Genomic DNA, 12,565 nt, shown 5'->3' with positions numbered 1-12,565 from the left:
CCCCGCAAATCGGCGAACGGTCGTGTTATAAGGCTTCCGCCCGCCGTGGGGAGGACCCCATGTTGACGTATGCGATGAGGTGGGGAGCCTAACAACAGGCGAGGCTGTGCCACCCGCACGCGGCCATTCGGCCCGAGGGGAGCTAGGAAACGCCTAAAAACCTAGTCCAGGATGCACGTCAACATGCGGTGTATGCGCCCGTAAAGAGACAGGAGGGGCCGAAGGATCGACCTCCATTGCGTCGGGGTAGCCGACGCGCGATGACGTCACGTGGTCCGGAGCGGGCAAGAGTTCCATGGCGGAGGACAGCTGGTCACGGGAAGCGATCGGCGGCGCGTGACCCAGGGAGGCGCTTGGCGGCTGCAGCGAAGCGTCGAATGCGGGCGGCTCCGGCGGGAGAACAGGCGGCGGCGGCGGCGGCGGCGGCGGCGGCGGCGGCGGCTGCGGCGCGTCGCCATGGGGCAAAATGGAAGGCATCGTCGGTAACACCTGGGGATGAGGCGAGCCAGTAGATGGGTCCCCAGGGCGCTGACCGGACGACACCGTCGCTGAAAGCAGACGGGGAGCGGCAGAACCCGTGCGACGACAGAGGCGCAGCTGATTGAGATGCCGACGCACCTCACCAGAGGCCCCCAAAACCAAATACATCGCGCGGCCGAGGCAGCGAAGAATGCGCCCTGCGAGCCAACGCCGTGAACCTCGATAGTTGCGATAAAATACAACGTCGCCTGGAGCAAAAGCAGGAGTCTGCCGCTGCACAGGAACCTGATGCGGCGGATGCAGCAAAGACATCAAGGTTCGATGAGGACGACCATGGAGCAACTCAGCCGGCGAGCGACCATCGCGGGGCTGAGAGCGATACGAAGACAAAAAGAGCAACAATGCGTCCTCCCGAGAATGCGACTCTTTCAATTTCAACATCTGTGACTTGAAAGTCCGGACCAATCGTTCAGCGGCACCGTTTGACTGAGGCGAAAACGGCGCGGATGTCAGATGTTGAATACCATTGGCCTGGCGGAATGACTGAAATTCTGCGGACATGAATTGTGGGCCATTGTCGGAAACAATAGTCTGCGGAAGACCTTCAATGCAAAAGATAGCAGACAACGCTTGGATGGTGGCGGAGGACGTCGTGGAAGACATCCGGACAACAAAAGGAAAATTACTGAAGGCGTCGACCAGAACCAACCATCGAGCATTCCAGAATGGACCAGCAAAATCAATGTGCAAGCGTTGCCAAGGAGAAGTGGCTTTTGGCCACGCAAAGACTTTCCGCGGCGGAGCGGATTGTTGTTCGGCACACGCCATGCAAGAAGAACACATATTCGTAATCGCAGCATCGATTCCGAACCAAGTACAGTGCTGACGAGCAAGTTGTTTCGTTCGCACTATACCCCAATGTCCTTGGTGAAGAAGCCGTAAGACAGAGGACTGTAACGAACGTGGGACCACGACTCTGGACTGATCATTATCAGAACGCAACAACAAAACACCACGTCGAACAAAAAGTGTCTGTGAGCAAAAAATCGGCGAACCAACGGATCCTCGATCCGAGACTTTGACAAAGGCCATTGCGTAGCAACAAAACGCAAAACAGTAGCAAGGACAGGGTCAGCAGCTGTGGCGGTAGCTACACGACGAAAATCAATCGGAAACGATTCGACCACTTCATCGGTTTCCGAATCAATGAACAGGCAAGCAAGTTCGGAAGAATCGAATGCTTTATCCTCAGCAACAGGCAAACGGGACAACGCATCGGCGTTTCCGTGCTTAGCAGTGGACCGATACAAGATATCGTAGCGGTACTGCGAGAGGAAAATAGACCAGCGAATGAATTTCTGCGCTGTACGTGGACGGACAGGCTTGTTCGGATGAAAAAGCGATGTCAAAGGTTTGTGGTCTGTGATGATGGTGAAGTGACGACCATACAAGAAATCATGGAATTTAGTAACACCAAACACGAGAGCCAAAGCTTCTTTCTCTATCTGTGAGTAATTTCTTTGCGCAGATGAGAGCAATTTTGACGCAAAGGCAATAGGGCGATCATGGGAGCCAACTTTGTGCGCAAGCACAGCACCGATCCCGAAATCCGATGCATCTACCATCAACAAAAGGGGTTTCTGGGGATCGAAAGGCGTGAGGCAAGTATTAGAAAGCAACGCCGATTTCAACTGGCGAAAGGCGCGTTCGCATTCCGTCGTCCAGACGAACGGAACACCTTTACGGCGTAAGCGATGAAGCGGAGCGGAAATGGAAGAGGCATTGCGCACATATTTATGATAATAGTTAATTTTACCCAACACACTCTGTAGCTGTTTCACATTTTGAGGGGAAGGCAAATCTTGTATGGCACGGAGGTGCTCTGGACTCGGATGTATGCCTTGGGCATTGATGACATGGCCCAGGTATGGTAAGTCACGAGCAAAAAACACACATTTGTCCTTCCTCAAGCGAAGACTATTTTGTCGCAAGACCTGAAATAACGTTCGTAGGTTCGCAAGATGATCGTCTGTCTGTCCGGAGATCACTATATCGTCCAGATAGTTTGCTGCAGTAGGGACCGACGCACAAATAGTTTGTAAATATTGCTGAAACAATGCAGGGGCTGATGCACACCCGAACGGCAGTCTTTTGAACCTGTACAATCCAAGATGCGTGTTAACCACCAATACGCGCTGGGATTCGTCGTCCACCGGTATTTGCAAGTACGCATCGGCGAGATCCAACTTTGAAAAATATTTTCCCGGGCACAGTTTAGCAAAAAGATCTTCCGGGCGGGGCAAAGGAAAAGTAGTAGTCACTAGTTGTGGATTCACTGTGGCCTTGAAGTCCACGCAAAGTCTCAATTTTCCGGAAGGTTTTGGCAAAATTACTAAGGGTGAGGCCCTGAGAGAAGCTTGCACACATCCAATTACACCCTGTGATTCTAGATCGTTTAATGTTCTTGCGACCTCATCACGCAATGCGTGGGGAACATTGCGCGCTCTGAAAAATTTCGATTGCGCGTTTACTTTCAGTTCCAAATGTGCTGCATAGTTTTTAGCGCAACCTAAGCCCGGTGCAAAAATGTCTGCAAATTCGTCACACAGACGAGAAACACTGTCTGAAGGCACAGTTTGATTCACTGATAGGACCTGATTTACAATAGACATGTTAAACAACTGAAATAAATCTAAACCAAACAAGTTCACTGCAGAAGAAGAACGAAGAACATAAAATGACACAAGTTTTGTTTGTCCCTTGTATGTTGCAAGAAGGCTGCACTGTCCTAACACAGGAATTGTCTGTCCGGAATATGTAGTTAACATTTGCGGCACGCAACGGAGGTGCGCCCAGTTGTTTGTACGTGTCGTGATTGAGCAATGAAACTGCAGCTCCGGTATCGAGCTGGAATGGTATCACTTTGCCTTCAAAGTCTAAGGCCACAAAAAGTTTGTCCTGCTGACGACAAGAGCGACTGTGTTGTGCAATTTGAATAGACACTGGTACAGAATCACTTGCTAATGGACGTGATTTCCGGCGACGTCGACGCACGGTTTTTGTGGGACGAACACAGTCACTGTTAGAGAAAGTGGCACTGGACGAATCGGAATTAACTACATGAATGTCCATGGACGAAGGTCCACGATCCTGAGTGTCCTTGGTTCGATTCCGGCGCGAAGCAAAGGGCCTGGAATGATTGTGATTGTCTGATCGGAGCTTTTTCTGGCAAACACTTTGAACATGTCCTTTCCTATTACAGAAAAAGCAAATAGCTTGGCGTGACGGGCAATGTTCACGCGAATGTCGAGTAGCACACCGCGGGCATGATTTCACTGCATTTGTGTGCTGGCGCGGCACACCTGGCTGAGAGCGCGGCGGCAGCTGAGTCGAATTGCGCGAGGCCCGGTTACCGGGCCGCGCAGCGCGAGCGCGCCCTGCGGGCCAGTTAATGTTACACACGGCTGGCGAAGTTTCAAAAGATTCCTGAGCACAGTCAAGTGTGTCTTGTCTATCTAATATGTCTATCACTTGTTGAAGGGAGGGATTAACTAGTTTCAAAATTTGCTCCCGTATGCGAACATCAGAAACGTTCTGTGCAATTGCATCACGCACCATTGTATCTGAATAAGAAAGGCCACAGTCACAGTCAAAGGCACAGTCCCTAGTAAGTCCTTGCAATGTTGCTACCCACTCCCTATTAGTTTGACCGGCCGTACGTTTCGTACGAAAAAACGTATACCTTTTTGCAACCACATTAACTGTTTCTTTGAAATAGGCATCTAAAGCAGACAAAATTTCCTCGTAGGACAGAGTTGCTACGTCGCGTCGGGGAAACAATTTCACTATCACACGGTAGGTGGACACACCGACACAAGAAAGCAAAAACGGCTGCCGCTCATTACCTTGAATTCTGTAGGCGGCGAGATGGAAGGCAAACTGGCGGGACCACTCGGTCCACGACTCGTGCTCCGGGTCGTAGTTCCTAAAAGGCGGTGCAACTGCGAGTTGTGGCTGCGGTAGCGGTGAAGCGGCGGCTGCCGCATCTGTTTGAATGGCACGTTGACCCTGGACGAGCTGTCCAAGGGCATCCAATAACGCCTGCGTCTGCTGATTCTGCAAGCGATAAAATTCGGACAGTACATCTGGAGATTGTGGCGAAGCCATGACACAAATCAGAGCAAAGCAAGGAGAATACGATCCTGTAAGCCTCGTCGCCAATCTGTTGTGACGTAACAAGACTGTTACGCCACACTGTAGTAGCCGAAAGAAAGGCACGCGTACACACACGCCGGCTGGCGTCAAGTCTGGAACAGGATAACTATTGAATGGTAGCAAGAAAAGTACGTAGCTGCTTTATACTTAACTTTATTAGTTGATGACTACAGCGTTCTTCTTGAGACATTTATACTATAATTCTCAAACTATGTAAGGCTAATGGCGCCTTGCTAGGTCGTAGCCATGGACTTAGCAGAAGGCTATTCTAACTGTCTCTCGGCAAATGAGAGGAAGGCTTCGTCCGTATTGTCGCTAGCAATGTCGTCGTACAACTGGGGCGAGTGCTATCCCGTATCTCGAGACCTGCCTTGTGGTGGCGCTAGGTCTGCGATCACACAGTGGCGACACGCGGGTCCGACATGTACTAAATGGACCGCGGCCGATTTAAGCTACCACCTAGCAAGTGTGGTGTCTGGCGGTGACACCACACTGTCAGCCACTTTCGGGAGTATACGTTTTATCCTGCATGTGAATAATTATAAATCTGAAGAAAACAGCGCGGTTGGCCAATAGTTTGACAAGGTTGTAGAACGAGGTCTTCTTGGTATAAATACTACTAAACCTTCTGTGAGCTGCGAAGGATAATTTTGTTGAAGACTAATTCGTTGAACATCTTTCTAATTTCTGCAACAGTGATGTGCCTAGTGAACATAAAATTTAATTGCCACTCCGTCTACGCTTGCCGCTTTTTTTTTGTGCATTAGCTCTTATTTTCTCTATTTCCACAGACATTTTAGTCTCTAATAACGTCGTGTTGTCTATCGGAGTAACCGTTGTTTCTATGTTTCCTACCATATTCTGTTGTGCAATTTTATTAGTTACCGGTTCTGTAAAATATTCAGAATAAAGGTTCATAACGTAGTCCTTGATAGCAACTTTGTGTTGTACACATTATTCTGTGGGTCCACCAGTTCAGTTACCACTTCCTGCTTAGCTGTTTTAGTTTCACGAATAATGTGATATACGGCCGTCGGTTCGTTAGGAATATCACATAACGTGCCCTAACTTGGTTGCCGTCCAAGGATAGCCTCTGATTACAACTAATTTGGCTTTTGTACAGTTAATCCTTCGTGCATTTTGGGAGGCTTGGTGTTATCAGCTGCGTCCGCGATACTACACTATCTTTTTTTTTTTTCAATTCATTTTCTTCGGTATTGTTCGTTGCATTTGTTCGGGGCGAATATCATATGACATCCGTTGATTAATTCACTCAGTTTTTTTATTACAGCGGGCAGCTAACCCTCTGACCAATCACGTTGAGCTACCGTGCCGACTACGCTGGCAGCATATGTTGGTAACCCTCGGTTACATTCATTCCAGGCTTCTAAGTCTGCAGCATGTAGGTAATTTGTTAATGCTTTGATTTAACACACAATTCGATTCTATTAAAATTTACAGATTTGTAACACTACATGACGGTAGCGGAGCTATGATCTCACGTTTACTAACCTTTGTGCCCAGATCAGTTCAAGGAAGTGTCTAAGGTTTTCGTCTCCGTTCCTTGCTCTTCAGCGTTCGCGTCATCGATCTGTTCGTCCATTTTGGGTTTTGGTTTTGCCTCATGTTCCTCTGTCCGTGTGATCTCCCATCTTTTTTTAACATTTTACGGATCCGTCGTAGTTTACTTTGCAACTCTCGTAACTCTTCGCGTGATTGCTGTGCGGACCGTTTCGGTCTTCGGTTTTCTGGGATGTTTGTGGCCTCTTGGTATTTTAATGTCTTTTGATGTCGATGTGGCAGTTTTTATTACTGCTACTTGTGTTTGAGACTAGTGTAGAGTTTCGTTTTTCCCTTTCCAGGTTTCTTATTTACGTGTTTTGTGATTATAGAAGGAAGGATTTTCACTTTATCTGATTCAGTCTCCGACGCACATATAGGAGCGTCCATTCTCCTTATGGCTCAGTTACTGGAATAAATGGAGGCGTCTCATTTCTGGCTATGAGGTTATTTGTTAGTGCTGAAGTTACCTGTAAAGGTACGACCAGTTGTTCTGGAGTGTGCACTCGTGTCACAGGAGTGCAGTAGAAATACATACACTGAAGAGCCAGAGAAACTGGTACAGCTGTCTAATATCGAATAGGGTGCCCGCGAGCACACAGAAGTGACGCAGCACGACGTGGCATGGACTCAACTAATTTGTGAAGTAGTACTGGAGAGAATCGGCACCATGAAACATGCAGGGAGATCTCTTCTGAAATGATGTTGCAAGACATCCCAGAAGTGCTCAATAATGTTCATGACTCGGGCTTTTAGTGCCCAGCAGAAGTGTTTAAACTCAGGAGAGTGTTCCTGGAGCCACTGTGTAGCATTTCTGGATGTGTGGGGCGTCACATTGTCCTTCTGGAATTGCCACGTCTGTCGGAATGCACAATGGACATGAATGGGTGCAGATGATCAGACAGTATGATTACGTGCGTGTCACCTGTCAGAATCGTCTCGTGACGTATCATGGGTCACGTATCACTCCAACTGGACATGCCCCACACCATGACAGAGCCTCCACCACCTTGAACAGCCCCCTGCTCACTTCAGGGCCCATGGATTCATGAGGTTATCTCCATATACGTACACGTCTATCCGCTAGATACAATTTGAAACGAGATTCGTCCGACCAGTCAACATGTCTCCCGTCATGAGCAGTCCAGTGTCGGTGTCGAGGGGCCCAGGCGGAGTCTAAAGCTTTCTGACGTGCAGTCATCAAGGGTACACGAGTGGGCCTTCGGCTCCGAAAGCCCATATCGATTATGTTTAGTTGAATAGTTCGCACGCTGACACTTGCTGATGGCCCAGCATTGAAATCTGCAGCAATTTGCAGAAGGGTTGCACTTCTGCCACGTTGAACTATTGTCTTCAGTCGTCGTTGGTACCCTTCTCGCAGGATTTTTCTCCGGCCGCTGCGATGTCGGAGATTTAGTGTTTTACCGGATTCCTGATATTCACAGTTCACTTCATTCTCACTTCATTGCTACCTCGAAGAAGATGCGGGGAAGATGCGGGATGTTGCCACTGTTGACTTTGCCGTTTGGTCCCAGGCTATCAGAATGCTGTTGGACGTATTCATCCTGTTGCATGATAACGCCCACCCTCACACTGCCAATCGGACGATAGCTACGCTTCAGTGATTTCCTTGGGAAGCACTGCAACACCCTCCATGCAGCCCAGATCTTTTACTACGTGATTTTCACATCGTTGGCGACCCAAGGAAAGGCATGCAAGGACGTCGGTTTGAGTCAGATGAGGAAGTGCTAAACTGGGTGCGATTTTTTGATCCCTCACCGGCTGACCGCGATCTACAAAACAGGAACTTATCGTCTCAACTCTCAGTGAGATAAATGCATTAACACTTGTGGTGACTACTTTTGAATGGAGCCATTCCATGGTCCCATTGTGGTGGCTGTTCAGTTTGCATTTGACTGGGACCTGTAATAGGGTTTCTTCCCATACCACTGACATATGAAGCGCAGGATAAATTGCTATTGAACTGATTCTATATCTAGAAAAAAGACTTAACTCCGAGATCAGGTCCAGAGGACCACGGAGTGCCTGCTATAGGGGGTCATTCAGATGCTTTATACAGGGGCATGGGATCGTCTTTCCAGCTTTTGAGCCGCTACTTCTTATTCAAGCAGCTCCTCATTTCGCACTGAGAGGCTGAGTGGGCTCTGTTCCAGTCCTCCAACCGTGGAACAATTTTCAGTAGCACTAGGAATTGAAAGAATTTTACTAAGCCGAATAAGTGAAAAGATAGAAAAGGAGCTGAGTGAAGAACAGCAGGGGTTTAGGAAAAGAAGCACGATCGACTTGATATTTTCTGTCAACTGATGGAAAAAAGTTGCTAGTATAACAAAAGGGTGATAATCGTCTTTGCACACATAGAAAAGGCATATGACTCAGTTAAAGAGAAAGACTCTGGGAAGAAATGAAGAAGATGGATATAGAAGATGGATACATTAATTTAATAAAGACAATATACAGAGGACACAATTGTAGAATTAATTGTAGAATTAGAACACCATTGGGGAACTCTGAATGCTTCGAAATAAGACAAGGACTTAAGCAAGGAATTATTCTATCTCCTGAACTTTTTAATGTTGTGACGGAGGGAATGAATAGAGCAGTTAATGATATAGTAAAAGAAAAAGACAAAAAGATGAGTTTTGCAGATGATATGGTAATATGGAGTGATAAAGAGATAGATGTACAGTTACAACTTCATGTATGGGAGGAAATAATGAAAAGGTATGGATTAAAAATAAATGAAGATAATAGTGAAGTAATGGTGTTTGGAAGAGAGAAAGGGATCAACGGAATTTTTTGCCCTGAATGGAAAACCCCTCACAGTGGTAGAAAGTTTCACTTATTTAGGGAGTGAAATATCTGGGGAGGGAAGAATAACCAACGACATTAATAGGAGGTTACAGAAGGGAGGCAATTTCTACCAAACTATAAAACACCTGATTTGGAATAAAGAAGTTTCAGAAAAAGCAAAACTCCTTATGTATAAGAATTATTACCTCCCTGTTGTCACCTAGGATGGAGAAACACGGACAATGACAGAAAGGGAGTGGAGCAGACTGCAAGCAGGGTAAGTGAAATTTCTCAAAGCAGTTAAGGGAAAAACAAGAACGGACAGAGCAAGGAATGTAGAGATTAGAAAGGACCTTAAACAAGAAAGAATGAGAGAAAAAAATTGAAAAAAAGAGATTAAGATGGTATTGGTATGTAAAGAGGATGCATGGGCAGAGACTCCCCAAAATTATGGAAGAACTAAAGATGGATGGAAAAAGACCTAGAGGGCGCCCAAGAACATGGTGAAAAATGGGAGTGAGAATATCTGTGGAAAGGAGAGGTGTGACCTGGTAGCAAGTGGAGGAAGAAAAGTGATGGGAGGACCGAGCCAAATGGAGAGGACTCGTCAGCACCCAGACCCGGCAGTAGCTGGAGCAGGATCCAGATATAGATAGATAGACTAGGAATTGAACCCAGGTTATCCACAAGACTGTCAGACTCACTGACCCCTCTAAGTGTACTTAAACGTCCCTATGCGCCCGATAATTGGTCTGTTATTGTCCTCGCAGTCCCTGTTGGAGCGACGAGTGCAGCAATTCACCGGTGCAATGAAGTGTCCTAAAATTGTACAGAAGACATGCATCACAAGAAAACCTTGTAAACTTACATAAATCACAGGCGAAAACGAAGAGGCTGTTCTGTTAAAAGAAAAAAACTCCATGGAGAAATTTCTGCAACAGTCTAACTTGCAAAGGATTTAGCGTATACGTAGAGCCTGAAACAATATTAGTACATCAGCACTTCGGATAAAACTGATTGACGACTTTCTGAAAAGTTTGGCACTAGATTCACTTGCCAACCTGTAGATGTGTAACTGCAAGAAAATGATCGTATTATGGAAAGTGTTATTGATGGGTGGTTTTCATAGAATAGGTTGGTAGTCAGGGACTCGGTTTGTTAGCCAATCAAGAGATTGTAACAATAACTAGAAAGTGTATTTTTTGTGAAAACATAGACATTTTTAAATGGAACAATGCCCATTGTGCTTAATAAAGTATGAATAGGATAAATTAGAATGTCAGTGATATTTGATGCAGGATTCTAGTGCGAATCGTTTACGAGATATCGTATTCTGAAACGTTTCCACACCGATACTTGTTTGTGCCATTCAGCCTGCCTAGTTGCTAATGCACTGCGACTTGTTAGTCAGTTAGTGTGTGACAGTCAAAGAAGTATGTTGTCAGTGGGCGATGAGAATTACCAATGCAGAATAAACTGACACGTCTGTGGTATATGGAGACCGAAGAAAGAATGCTGTTAGTTCTTGTTGAGTGTATGCTGTAAGATATCCCAATAGATGTCAACCCATCTCGGCGTTATTTATCAACCTCTTCAAGCAGTAATGTGACGTGGTAGTGTAACACCTAGGCAGCGTAACACAAGGAAACAAGTGACAACAGAAGAGGGAGAAATTAATACTCTGCTGCTGTGCAGTTGATCGACACATTAGCTCCAGAACAATCGCACGAGGAAGTAGCATGAGTCAGGCAAGTGTGCTACGCATTCTCCATTGACATAGGTTCCATCCCTATCACCTCTCTCTGTCAAGAGCTGCATGGAAACGATTATTAGAATCATGTTAACTTTTCTACATGGACAGTGAGACCAGATACTCGAGATGTGTCACATGTCTGTAAGGCATCCGGAATTTACTGACCTTACATGAGCTTGTTCCATAACGACAGGACGATACAGTATGAGATCCTCAGAAAATAATAGTTACATTATATCATCAAAAGGCAATTGCAGTTAATCTCATGGACCGAAAACTAACAAACAATCTCTACCAATATAGAAATGGCATGGAACAAACAAGTTAAAGAAATACATTTTGGTGACGAACCAAGCAGGTGGTTAATGATATCATAAAACTCTCATTTAGCAAGAGAAAACCATCCTCCATCCTCCAAGCGAAACCAAGAGCCTTCTTGGTAGTGTCAAGGACAAGTTTGGTCTACGTAAATCAGGGGTTTATGAGATACTTTGCCAATGCGGTAGTGTATACATAGGGCAGACCATTCGTACGATTGAGAACCAATGCTGAGAACATCAATGGCATGGGTTATGACCAATTCAAAGTCTTGACACAGACTTCCAAATACTGGGACTGTGTCATCAAAGAAGCCATAGAGATCAGAGTAAGGGAGCCACAACTAAATTGTGACAGCGGTTACATCCTTAGCAAGGCGTGGGAACCCGCGATCAGCCGGATTAAGAAGAGAAAGGATATTTACCAGAGTGTACCGACTTCGGGGGAGGAGAGAAGAATAACGAGAGCGGTGCCGGCAGACCCTCCTGAACGAGAAGACCTAGGACGCAGCGCCCAGACGGCGGGAGAACGGACGCTGTACTTGGACCGCGTGCGGGGCGCGGACCGCACCGACTCATAGGAAGCGCCTGAGGGAGGAGCGGGAGGGGGATTGTCCTATATATACCTGGTGCCGGCCCGCGATCTGCACCAGCCTGATGAAGCTGCGCCAAGTCACCGACGACAAGGCGCAGCAGAGGGCCTAACAGCAGCGCATGCGTTGCCGCGCCGAACTCTTATGTTACAGGGAGGAAGCCACTGCGGCCGGCCCAGGAGACTACAAGCGAGCCAAGCCGCAGCACCGGACTGACCCAGCTAACGACCAATGCATGCTCTGTCGCAGCTAGCAAGCCGCTACTGCCCTTACTACCCGTCCTCCTGTCGCAGAGGTTTTTTTTCCCCTTGGTTCTTGCCTTGGCACTTTTTTTTCCTCTGCCCTTACAACCGCTACCCTTCAATCGTTTTCGACCACTTCTATCTCCTGATGGACCATGTTAATGAGTAATCTTACCCAGACGCATGGATAACATCACAGCCCGCATCCTGTGACGCCTGATTCAAAAACTAACATGTTTACGGAGGTGACAGTAGAACTTTTGGTTTGATCACCACGTTGGTGTGGGCGTGGAGGGGCCCCATCCTTTTGAAATAAAAAAACACCGCCGGTCGCACTACAGTTGTGGCAGCCGTAGCGCGCAGGTCACTGTAGCATGCGGCGTCCTGCTACTGCGGGAGAGTTAGTGAGAAGAACGTACTGCGCGCGGGTGGCAAATTGTCATGCTGCTGTTCTAACGGCAAATTGTCAAACCCTAGCGCGCAGTATGGTAAAAATGAGCAGCGTGGGACGAGATGTCGCGAGAGGCAGTAACTCGGCGACAGAAGAATTAGTTTCCCCCGCTCCCGCCCTGTACCTCAAGTGCAGGGAGGTCG

The sequence above is a fragment of the Schistocerca piceifrons genome, chromosome 3 (genome assembly GCF_021461385.2).
Source record: "Schistocerca piceifrons isolate TAMUIC-IGC-003096 chromosome 3, iqSchPice1.1, whole genome shotgun sequence".
Taxonomy (NCBI): domain Eukaryota; kingdom Metazoa; phylum Arthropoda; class Insecta; order Orthoptera; family Acrididae; genus Schistocerca; species Schistocerca piceifrons.
Note: the sequence above shows the minus strand (reverse complement) of the source record.